The following is a 12,815-nucleotide window of genomic DNA, read 5'->3' as shown; positions in this document are numbered from 1 at the left end:
TATTACCTACATGCTGTGGAAACTTAGGTAAGTCAGTTACTGTCTCTGAGGCTCAGTCCCTTTTTCATAGGGATAGTAATGCAGGGTACTTTATGCTAAACAAAATAATGTATGCTAAATTACCTTTAATCTGTCATTGCAATGTACAAATAGCATTGGTTTTGATTAATACAGTAATATTTAAAATGAATACTGAATTTTAAAATAATTTATGAGAATCTTGATAGAACTTTTCTAGGATATCAAGTTTAAAAATATACAAAAGTAAGCTTGTTGAAGGTAGGGACTTTATCCATCTTGAATACCCTATAGTGAATGAACAGATGATTAGATGAAAAGGGATGATATGAAATTCTATCTTAAGGATATAAGCATCGACTAAAAGGGGGAAAATTTAGCAAAAGTATAAATTTTCTTCTCTGTGAACTAAAATTTACTCTGAAAACTGAGCCATTATTATTTTTTAAGAAGCAAAAGGACTTAGGTGTTAGCAGTGTTGAGTTTCCCTAAACTGTGAGTTGGACTTATTTTAAAAGACCTACTAAAAGAAAAACTTCTAAATTTACAGAACTATATTTTTGCCAAATCAATCAGAGTGTGTGCATGCGTGCTCAGTCATTTCCGACTCTGTGATCTTATGGGCTGTAGCCTGCCAGTCTCCTCTGACCATGGGATTTATCCCGGCAGTGATACTGGAGTGGATTAGAATACTGGAGTGGTTGCCATGGCCTCCTCCAGAGGATCTTCCCGACCCAGGGATCTAATCTGCATCTCCTGCAGCTCGTGCATTGGCAGGCAGGTAGATTCTTTACCACTGAGCCACCTGGGAAGTCCCAATCTATCAGAAAAACCAAATATTAATATGAATAAATCACTCTGCATAAAACAGGTCAGCAAAATTAATCAAAACTCTTGGATTTCTGACACATGAGCTAATAGTTTTACTATTTTGACAGCTTATTTTTTTTCTACCTGTACATTTGAATTGGTGCCAAATCCACCTGAAAAATTAACAGGTGTTTTCAAAGACGGCTGATCTTATAATTTAATTGTTACTTTTAGAACCTCTGAGAATAGTTCTCACATCTAACAAAGTACATAATCCCCAGCATCTACTTTACTGTTCCCAGGCCATGAAACCTTGCTAGAGAACATTTTAAAAAAAATTTTCTGGGGGCAGTCCTAAGATGTTGGAGGAATAGGACGGGGAGACCACTTTCTCCCTCACAAATTCAACGAAAGAACATTTAGACACTGAGCAAATTCCACAAAACAACTTCGGAATGCTAGCAGAGGACATCAGGTACCCAGAAAGGCAGTCCATTGTCTTCAAAAGGAGGTAGGACAAAATATAAAAGATAAAAAGAGAGACAAAAGAGGTAGGGACGGAGATCCGTCCCAGAAAGAGAGTCTTAAAAAAGAGAGAAGTTTCCAAATACCAGGAAACACTCTGTGGCGAGCCTTGGAATCTCAGAGGGCAAAATAACTGGGAGGAAAAATAAATAATCAAAACCCACAGATAACGTACCTAACAGCAACTCCCAGTGGAGCAGCAGCCCAGATGCGCGTATCCCCCATTAGCAAGTGGGGGCTGGACAGGGAGTGGTGGGCTGCATTGCTTTGGGTAAGGACCGAGCCTGAATGCCCCGAGGGCAATCTGAGGGAACTAGCTTGAGATAGCAACCCAGACTGTGGGATAGCTATTGCGTGAAAAGCCTTAAACTAAGACACTGCCAGGCCCGCTCACAGAACAAAGGACAGAGCAGAGCTAGCCGGCTGCGGATTGGCCCATCCCCACTGGAGACAGGCAGGCAAGGGCAGCCAGAGCCAGAAGGGCGCAATCGTGGCCCCAAAGAGGCATCCTATACCAAACTGCAAGCAGACCTCATTGCTAACCAAGACTTCTTGGGATTCTGGAAGGTCGACACCCACCGGGAGGGTCACAGCCAGAGATCAGCTCCCCAGAAGAGACACACGGCACATCTGAGAAGATGCGCCCGTTGTACACTCAGAAAACCGAGTGGCTAGGACAGGGGAGGGGAAAAGTCGCAGCCTCCAACCGTGCTCCCCAACACCTGGTCACCTGAGCTGCTCGGATCTGGGACGGGCATAAAACCCAGGCTCAACCAAGTCTGAGCCTTTGTGAAGTACCCGAGAATGTGAACCTGAACAGCTTAGGCCTGGGAAGTACAGGCAACCCCAGGGGCCTGCCTCAGACAGTTGCTGGCAGAGCAACCTAGAGCCTGAGCAGTGTAGACCGGGAAAGCACACACGCCATGAGCAGGGGCAAACCCAGTGTGGCTGAATCACTGTGAGCACACGCCAATGATATTTGTTTGCAGTGTTCCTCCCTCCTCACAGCACGACTGAAAAAGTGAGACTAAAAAAAGTGACCACCACCGACACACTTGTGTCAGGGTGGAAATTAGACACTGAAGAGACCAGCAAACAGAAGAAGCTAAAATAAACAGAGGGAACCACTTTGGAAGTGACAGGTGCAATAGATTAAAACCCTATAGTTAGCACCGACTACATAGGAAGGGGCCTATAAACCTTGAGAAGTACAAGCCAGACCAAGGAACTATCTGAAAATGAACTGACCCCACACTGTCCACAACAGCTCCAGAGAAAGTCCTAGATATATTTTTAATATTGTCATTTTTTAAATTTTTAAAACGTTTTTTATTATTATTTTTTTACTTTTTTATTTTTAAGTCCCTTATTACTCCTTCAATATTCATTTTTATAACCAACTATTACCTTGCAAAAAAAAAAAAAGACCCTAGTTTTAAAGCAAACTTCATATATATATATTTTATAATTTTTATGACTCTGGTTTTTTTCTTTTTTTCTTTTTCTTTTTTTTCTTTTCATTCTTTTTTTTTTAATATTGGATTTTTGAGAATCTAACCTCTACTCTAGATTTTTAATCTTTGCTTTTTGGTATTTGTTATCAAGTTTGTATCTTTAAGAACCCATTTTTACTTGGGAGCAAGATCACTGGCTTGATTGCTCTCTCCCCCTTTTAACTTTCCTTTTTCTCCACCAGGTCGCCTCTATCTCCCCCCGCCCCCTTTTCTTCTCGACCCAATTCTGTGAATCTCTTTGTGTGTTCCGGCCTGTGGAGAACACTTAAGGAACTGATTAATGGCTGGATCTGTCACTCCCCTTTTGATTCCCCCTTTTCTCCTCCTGGCCACCTCTGTTGCCTTCACCCCTCTTCTCTTTTCTGTGTAATTCTGTGAATATCTCTGAGGGATCCAGACTGTGGAGAGCACATAGGGAAGTGATTACTGGCTAGCTTGCTCTCTCGCATTTTGATTCCCCTCTTCTCCTCCTGGCCACCTCTATCTCCCCCCTCCCTCTTCTCTTCTCCATGTAATTCTCTGTACCTCTCCGGGTGTCCCTCACTGTGGAAAAACTTTTCATCATTAACCTAGATGTGTTATCATCAGTGCTGTATAGATGGAGAAGTCTTGAGTCTACTGTAAGAACAAGACTTAAAACCAGAGGGAGGAGGCTTAAGTCCAAATCCTGAGAACACCAGAGAACTCCTGAATCCAGGAAGCATTAATTGATAGGAGCTCATCAAATGCCTCCATACCTACACTGAAACCAAGTACCACCCAAGGGCCAACAAGTTCCACAGTAAGATATGCCACACAAATTCTCCAGCAACACAGGAACATAACTCTGAGCTTCAATATACAGGTTGCTCAAAGTCACAACAAACCCACTGACATCTCAAAACTCATCACTGGACACTTCATTGCACTCCAGAGAGAAAAAATCCAGCTCCACCCACCAGAACACTGACACAAGCTTCCCCAACCAGGAAACCGTGACAAGCCACCCGTCCAACCCAACCCACAGTGAGGAACTTCCACAATAAAGAGTAACCACAAACTGCCAGAATACAGAAAGGCCAACCCAAGCACAGCAATATAAACAAGATGAAAAGGCAGAAAAATACCCAGCAGTGAAAGGAACAGGATAAATGCCCTTGAAGCCAAGCAAAAGAGTAAGAGATAGGGAATCTACTTGATAAAGAATTCCGAATAGTGATAGTGAAAATGATCCAAAGTCTTGAAAATAAATTAGAATTACAGATTAATAACCTGGAGACAAAAATCGAGAAGATACAAGAAAGGTTTAACAAGGACTTAGAAGAAATAAAAAGAGTCAATATATAATGAATAACACAATAAATGAGATCAAAAACACTCTGGAGGGAACCAACAGTAGAATAACGTGGCAGAAGATAGGATAAGTGAGGTACAAGATAGAATAATAGAAATAAATGAAACAGAGAGGAAAAAAGAAAACAGAATTAAAAGAAATGAGGGCAACCTCAGAGACCTCTGGAACAATGTGAAACTCACCAAATTCGAATCATAGGAGTTCCAGAAGAAGACAAAAAGAAAGACCATGAGAAAATACCGGAGGAGATAATAGTTGAAAACTTCCTTAAAATACGGAAGGAAATAGTCACCCAAGTCCAAGAAACCCAGAGAGTCTCAAGCAGGATAAACCCAAGGCGAAACACCCCAAGGCACATATTAATCAAATTAAAAAGATCAAACACAAAGAACAAATATTAAAAGCAGTAAGGGAAAAACAACAAATAACACACAAGGGGATTCCCATAAGGATTACAGCTGATCTTTCAATAGAAACTCTTCAGGCCAGAAGGGAATAGGAGGACATACTTAAAGTGATGAAAGAAAATAATCCACAGCCGTATTACTGTACCCAGCAAGGATCTCATTCAAATATAAAGGAGAAATCAAAAGCTTTACAGACAAGCAAAAGCTGAGAGAATTCAGCACCACCAAACCAGTTCTCCAACAAATGCTAAAGGACCTTCACTAGACAGGAAACACAGAAAGGGTGTAGAATCTTGAACCCAAAACAACAAAGCAAATGGCAACGGGACCATACTTATCAATAATTACCTTAAATGTAAATGGGTTGAATGCCCCAACCAAAAGACAAAGATGGGCTGAATGGATACAAAAACAAGACCCCTATATATGTTGTCTACAAGAGACCCACCCTGAAACAAGGGACACACACAGACTAAAAGTGAAGGGCTGGAAAGAGATATTTCATGCAAATAGGGTCCAAAAGAAACCAGGAGCAGCAATACTCATATCAGATAAAATAGACTTTAAAACAAAGGTGGTGAAAAGAGACAAAGAAGGACACTACATAATGATCAAAGGATCAATCCAAGAAGAAGCTATAACAATTATAAATATATAGGCACCCAACATAGGAACACCGCAACATGTAAGGCAATTGCTAAGAAACATGAAAGGGGAAATTAACAATAACACAATAATAGTGGGAGACTTTAATACCCCACTCACACCTATGGATGGATCAACTAAACAGAAAATTAACAAGGAAACACAAACTTTAAATGATACAATAGAACAGTTATAGCTAATTGATATATATAGGACATTTCACCCCCCAAAATGAACTTCACCTTTTTCTCAAGTGCACACGGACCCTTCTCCAGGATAGATCACATCCTGGGCCATAAATCTAGCCTTGGTAAATTCAAAAAAACTGAAACCATTCCAAGCTTCTTTTCTGACCACAATGCAGTAAGATTAGATGTCAATTACAGGAAAAAAACTATTAAAAAATCCAACATATGGAGGCTGAACAACACGCTGCTACAAAACCAACAAATCACAGAAGAAATCAAAAAAGAAATCAAAATATGCATAGAAATGAACGAAAATGAAAACACAGCAACCCAAAACCTATGGGACAGTGTAAAAGCAGTGCTAAGGGGTAGATTCATAGCAATACGGGCTTACCTCAAGAAACAAGAAAAAAGTCAAATAAATAACCTAACTGTACACCTAAAGCACCTAGAAAAGGAAGAAATGAAGAACCCCAGGGTTAGTAGAAGGAATGAAATCTTAAAAATTAGGGCAGAAATAAATGCAAAAGAAACAAAAGAGACCATAGCAAAAATCAACAAAGCCAAAAGCTGGTTCTTTTAGAAGATAAATAAAATTGACAAACCGTTAGCTAAACTCATCAAGAAACAAAGGGAGAAAAATCAAATCAACAAAATTAGAAATGAAAATGGAGAGATCACAACAGACAACACAGAAATACAAAGGATCATAAGAGACTATTACCAGCAAATATATGCAAATAAAATGGACAACATAGAAGAAATGGATAAATTCTTAGAAAAATACAACTTTTCCAAACTGAACCAGGAAGAAATAGAAAATCTTAACAGACCCATCACAAGCACAGAAATTGAAACTGTAATCAGAAATCTTCCAACACACAAAAGGCCAGAACCAGATGGCTTCACAGCTGAATTCTACCAAAAATTTAGCGAAGAGCTAATACCTATCCTACTCAAAATGTTCTGGAAAATTGCAGAAGAAGGTAAACTTCCAAACTCATTCTATGAGGCCACCATCACCCTAAAACCAAAACCTGACAAAGATGCTAAAAAAAAAAAAGAAAACTACAGGCCAATATCACTGATGAACATAGATGCAAAAATCCTTAATGAAACCCTATCAAAGAGAATCCAACAATATATCAAAAAGATCATACACCATGACGAAGTGGGCTTTATCCCAGGGATGCAAGGATTCTTCAATATTTGCAAGTCAATCAATGTAATATACCATATTAGCAAACTGAAAACTAAAAACCATATGATTATTTCAATATATGCAGAGAAAGCCTTTGACAAAATTGAACATCCATTTATGATTAAAACTCTCCAAAAAGCAGGAATAGAAGGAACATACCTCAACATAATGAAAGCTATATATGACAAGCCCACAGCAAACATTATCGTAAATGGCGAAAAATTGAAAGCATTTCCCCTAAAGTCAGGAACAAGACAAGGGTGCCACTCTCACCACTACTATTCAACATAGTTTTGGAAGTTTTGGCCACAGCAATCAGAGCAGAAAAAGAAATAAAAGGAATCCAGATTGGAGAAGAAGAGGGAGAACTCTCTGTTTGCAGATGACATGATCCTCTACATAGAAAATCCTGAAGACACCACCAGAAAATTACTAGAGCTAATCAAAGAATATAGTAAAGTTGCAGGATATAAAATTAACACACAGAAATCTCTTGCACTCCTATACACTAACAATGAGAAAACAGAAAAAGAAATTAAGGAAACAATTCCATTCACCATCGGAACAAAAAGAATAAAATACTTAAGAATAAATCTACCTAAAGAAACAAAAGACCTATATATAGAAAACTATAAAACACTGATGAAAGAAACCAAAGAGGACGCAAATAGATGGAGAAATATACCATGTTCATGGATCGGAAGAATCAATATAGTGAAAATGAGTATACTACCCAAAGCAATCTATAGATTCAATGCAATCCCTATCAAGCTACCAACGGTATTTTTCACAGAACTAGAACAAATAACTTCACAATTTGTATGGAAATGCAAAAAACCTCGAATAGCCAAAGCAATCTTGAGAAAAAAGAATGGAAGTGGAGGAATCAACCTGCCTGACTTCAGGCTCTACCACAAAGCCACAGTCATCAAGACAGTAGGGTACTGGCACAAAGACAGACATATAGATCAATGGAACAAAATAGAAAGTCCAGAGATAAATCCACTCAACTGTGGACACCTTATCTTTGACAAAGGAGGCAAGAATATACAATGGAGAAAAGACAATCTCTTTAACAAGTGGTGCTGGGAAAACTGGTCAACCACTTGTAAAAGAATGAAACTAGAACACTTTCTACCACCATACACAAAAATAAACTCGAAATGGATTAAAAATATAAACGTAAGACCAGAAACCGTAAAACTCCTAGAGGAAAACATAGGCAAAACTCTCTCTGACATAAACCACAGCAGGATTCTCTATGACCCCACCTCCCAGAATATTGGAAATAAAAGCAAAAATAAACAAATGAGACCTAATCAAAATTAAAAGCTTCTCCACAACAAAGGAAACTATAAACAAGGTGAAAAGACAGCCTTCAGAATGGGAGAAAATAATAGCAAATGAAGCAAGGGACAAAGAATTAATCTCAAAAATATACAAGCAACTCCTGTAGCTGAATTCCAAAAAAATAAGTGACCCAATCAAAAAATGGGCCAAAGAACTAAACAGACATTTCTCCAAAGAAGACATACAGACGTCTAACAAACACATGAAAAGATGCTCAACATCACTCATTATCAGAGAAATGCAAATCAAAACTACAATGAGGTACCATTTCATGCCAGTCAGAATGGCTGCTATCCAAAAGTCTACATGCAATAAATGCTGGAGAGGGTGTGGAGAAAAGGAACCCTCTTACATTGTTGGTGGGAATGCAAACTAGTACAGCCACTATGGAGAACAGTGTGGAGATTCCTAAAAAAACTGGGAATAGAACTGCCATATGACCCAGCAATCCCACTGCTGGGCATACACACCGAGAAAACCAGAATTGAAGGAGACACGTGTACCCCAATGTTCATCACAGCACTGTTTATAATAGCCAGCACATGGAAGCAACCTAGATGTCCATCAGCAAACGAATGGATAAGGAAGCTGTGGTACATATACACAATGGAATATTACTCAGCCATTAAAAATAATACATTTGAATCAGTTCTAATGAGGTGGATGAAACTGGAGCCTATTATACAGAGTGAAGTAATCCAGAAAGAAAAACACCAATACAGTATATATTGTATATACCATATTCCATATTATATTCCATTATATATTCCATATATAACACGTATATATGGAATTTAGTAAATTGGTAAAGATAACCCTGTATGCGAGACAGCAAAAGATACACAGAGGTATAGAACTGTATTTTAGACTCTATGGGAGAGGGCGAGGGCGGGATGATATGGGAGAATGGCATTGAAGCATGTAAATTATCATATGTGAAACGAATTGACAGTCCAGGTTCGATGCATGATACAGGGTGCTCGGGGCTGGTGCACCGGGATGACCCAGGGGGATGGGATAGGGAGGGAGGTGGGAGGGAGGTCCTGGAAGGGGAACACGTGTGCAACCATGGCGGATTCATGTCAATGTATAGCAAAACCAATACAATATTGTAAAGTAAAAAAATAGATAAATAAATTAAAAAAAGAAAAGAATAGTGAAAAAAAATAAAAAAAAGATTTGCTAATGTGGCTCAGTACAAAGTTACCCAATTTTTAAAGGCTCTCCAACATTCATGGTCATACTTGTATTCACTAAGTTCTCTGTAACTATGGTTACAAATCATTTTCTTTTCCTCAGTGCCCCATGTTCATGTTCCTTCATTCTCCTTATACTCACTGAGAAAACCAAGACAATCTGTCTGTTAGGGGAAGCACACTGACTGAAACCGCCCACCCTAGCCAGGCACCAGTAACCATTTGTATGAGCTGTTTTATGACAGGAGGTCCTGGTAAGGAACATGTAACTAATAATCTACCACCAACTGGAAGAGTTCGGGAAAGGTCACTAGGAGACAACACATGTCTGACCAGCTCCCAGAATCTTTCTCGCTGGCATCCATCTTAGCTGCACCACCAGGAAGGACTCTGAGTTAGAATGATGGACTAAAGACAACCGGGAAACTAATCCCATCACCATAAAACCCGAGACTGTGAGCCACGTGGCAGAGCTGTTCTCCTGGGTTCTCCTGCTCTCCATCCGGATGCCTTTTCCCAATAAAATCTCTTGTTTTGTCAGCACATGTGTCTCCTTAGACAGTTCATTTCCAAGTGTTAGATAAGAGCCCAGTTTGGGGCCCTGGAAGTGGTCCCCCTTCCTGTAACATATCCAATTAAATTCCTCCATTTTCTGCCCCACTTCAAAATCTCAGTTTCTGCTCCTTCCACTCATTATGTAATAACATATGCCTCTTTTATCTGGAAGTCACTTCTTTATCTGTACCTGGAATCCTATCCACTCTTGACTCTTACAGAATTGTAACACCTTTCTTCCCTTTCTCTGTTGCATCTTTACTTTTCCTTCCTATTAGTTATTTCTTTCTGTCTATAAATCGCTTGGGTCTCCAAGATTCTATTTACTCCTTTAGCTACCATCCTGCCTCTCTTCCTTTGACCAATATCCTTTCTAGGAAAGTAACCTCACTTATTACCTCCATTTCGTGATTTAGTCATACATTAACGTTTGCATCTGGACTTTGCCTCCATATATATACCAAAACTGCTCTCTCAAACATCACCATTACTTTCTTAATGGTCAAAATCTATTTTCAAACCTCACCCTTCTTGGTCCTTTGGTCATTTGAGATGGTCGACCACCCCTTTACTCTATTTGCTTCAATTATTCAGTGTTCACATTCCTCTCTGACAGCTTCTCTGCCTGTGAAAGTGGCTCCTTCCTTCTGTTCCTTTAGAGTAGACATTTTAGGTTCTGACCTCAACCCTTTCTATTACCCCTCAGTGATCTCATTCATTCCCACAGCTATGAAGGTAACTTTAAGAGGAATAACTCCTATGTCTCTATCACAAATGTGACCTTTCTCAAGTCACTTTTTAACTGCCCGTTGGGCATCTTCCCTGGCATGCACCTCAAATGCTACTGATCCAAACAGAGCTGACAATCTCCCCCTTTTCCAAACCAGCTTCTCCTCTCCCCTACTTCTTACTTTTTAATTGGGCTACCATGTTCCCAGTGTCTCAAACTGAAAAACTTGTCATATTTGACTTTCTTCTTTTAATCCCAAATCCAATATAAGTTATCAAAATTTGTCAAAACTACCCTGAGAGTAACTATCAGAAAAGATAGAGATATTTAGTCCGAAGACCTAAGCAAGTCACATTTACTTAAGCTTTTGTTTCCATACTAGTAAAATGATACTAATAACAATGTTCATTGTACTAATTCCTTAAATACCACAATAAATCCTTCTCTGATTCCCCCCAAACAAATATTACCTCCAACCTCTGAACTTCAATAAGACTTCATTTGTATTTCTCTCATGGAATCTATCATACACCCCACCATATATTTTATGGAGTTGTATATGGACATATCTTAGTCCCTTTCTGAGAGGAAATGTAAGCTCCTTTGGTTCAGGAACCATGTTTTATTTCCTTGTATTTTCCAATTTGAAGTCTGTATAAACCTTTCCCACAGTAGGAGCTCTGCAAGTGGAAAATTAATGAAATTGATTAACATCAATTGGATTCTATCTACTGACGGAACAAACATATTTCCCCATTTCTGAGTCATGTTATATACCTGAATGGATAAATCCCTTGACTAAAATGACAGTAAATGGAAAATAAGAAAGATCAGGAACAATCAAAAATAAAAAGGCTGAACAGAATTAAAAGGAAATCATGAGACAAGCGATTGATATCAGTTCAATTACAGGGAGAAGAAGTAAAGATTAGACAAACTGGAAGGTGAAAGAGAATGAAGTTGCCATTTAAGAGGCTCAGATCATTATAAATATTGTAATTAAGCCAGAATCTTCTCCTGAGGGAATTTAAAAGAACAAACAAAAAAGCATATACTTAGATAAATAAAATATGTCTAGACAGGATTTTCAAGCTGCTCTGCAAAACCAGTTAGATTATTTTTGTTTACAAAGTATGGGGATTAAAATTTATTTTATCTCTCAATAATGTTAAGAGTTAAAAGCTTAAAATGTTAAAGCTAAAATGATCATTTTTCTTTAACCTGCTGCTGGAGCAACTATTTATTTCTTTACAGTTGAACACAGCCATAATGAGAGGCAGGCTTCGTGTTACAAATATGTTATGCACTTGCATATATTCTTCGAATTTCTCTGCTTTTTTGATTACACTGTAGCTGGGGAGGATGGGGGAGAGAGGTGGTACACGGGTGGGTCTCTGAATCTTAATTCACTTACATCATCAATGGTCTTTAATTTGCAAATGTTTCTTTCCTACATCTGCATTGTTCAATTTCAGTTGCAACTCTGCTGTTTTCTAACCAATGGTTTGGGGCCAGTTAAGAACTTTAGCTCCAAGAAGGTCAAGACCTTGTTTTGTTCACTGCTCTATCTCCAGGGCTTGGGGCAATTGCTGGTACATACTAGGCAATTGATAAAAATTCACCAAATAACTGTCAACTTCTCTGCTTCTGTTTTCTCACTTTTTAATGACCAAATGGGATAAAATATGTAAATTGCAGAGCATGGACTATATAGTCAATAAATATTAATTCATTAACTAAAGAACAAGAATGCATTCAGAGTCACATAAGAATCGCTGGCAAAGAGGGTTGGAATTCAAATGATTCAATATTTAAAACCTCTCTGTGGCTATGTCTTAGGCAAACACAACAATTCTCATATCATGAAAAAAAAAGTGCTATCTAGAACTAATTCTTTGAGAGCCAGGGATATCAAGTGTAATATGCATCCAAGTATGCATATTCCCCAGTTTGTTTGTGAAAGGAAAATAGAGTGAGAGGAAAAAGAGGAAAGCATAAAGTGATTGGCCATGTTGTAGAAAGAGGCACAGTCTAATCTCCCAGGACCTCCTGATGTCTCCCTTTCCCCACACATATTTTTCAGATTTGTTGCTTAAACACTTGATTCTGTAAAACGAGAAAGCAGATGCTTTACTGTAATCACGTTCTCTCTTGATATGCACATAGATATTTGAAAACTCAAGCAAATATCCAAAACAGTCACCCCTCCAAAGCTTGTACGCTGGTAGACCCACACAAGCACACGTGCACAACTAACAGTCTCTCTAGCTAAAGAGACGTGAGAAGATGACTTTTAAATGAATAAAGAAGAGAGGAGATAGAAGCAAGCAGAAGAATAGTACA

At 38.7% G+C, this 12,815-nt stretch overlaps 1 protein-coding gene across 1 annotated transcript in view; it reads right to left on the bottom strand.

The window, feature by feature from the left end:
- POF1B (POF1B actin binding protein) overlaps positions 1-12,815 on the bottom strand; it is a 105,198-nt gene that overhangs the window by 66,036 nt on the left and 26,347 nt on the right. The gene's annotated exons all lie outside the window — the stretch shown is intronic.

The sequence above is a fragment of the Giraffa tippelskirchi genome, chromosome X, assembly GCF_054371585.1.
Source record: "Giraffa tippelskirchi isolate mGirTip1 chromosome X, T2T-mGirTip1v1.2.pri, whole genome shotgun sequence".
In the NCBI taxonomy this organism is placed as follows: domain Eukaryota; kingdom Metazoa; phylum Chordata; class Mammalia; order Artiodactyla; family Giraffidae; genus Giraffa; species Giraffa tippelskirchi.
This window is presented reverse-complemented; position numbering and strand designations above follow the sequence as displayed.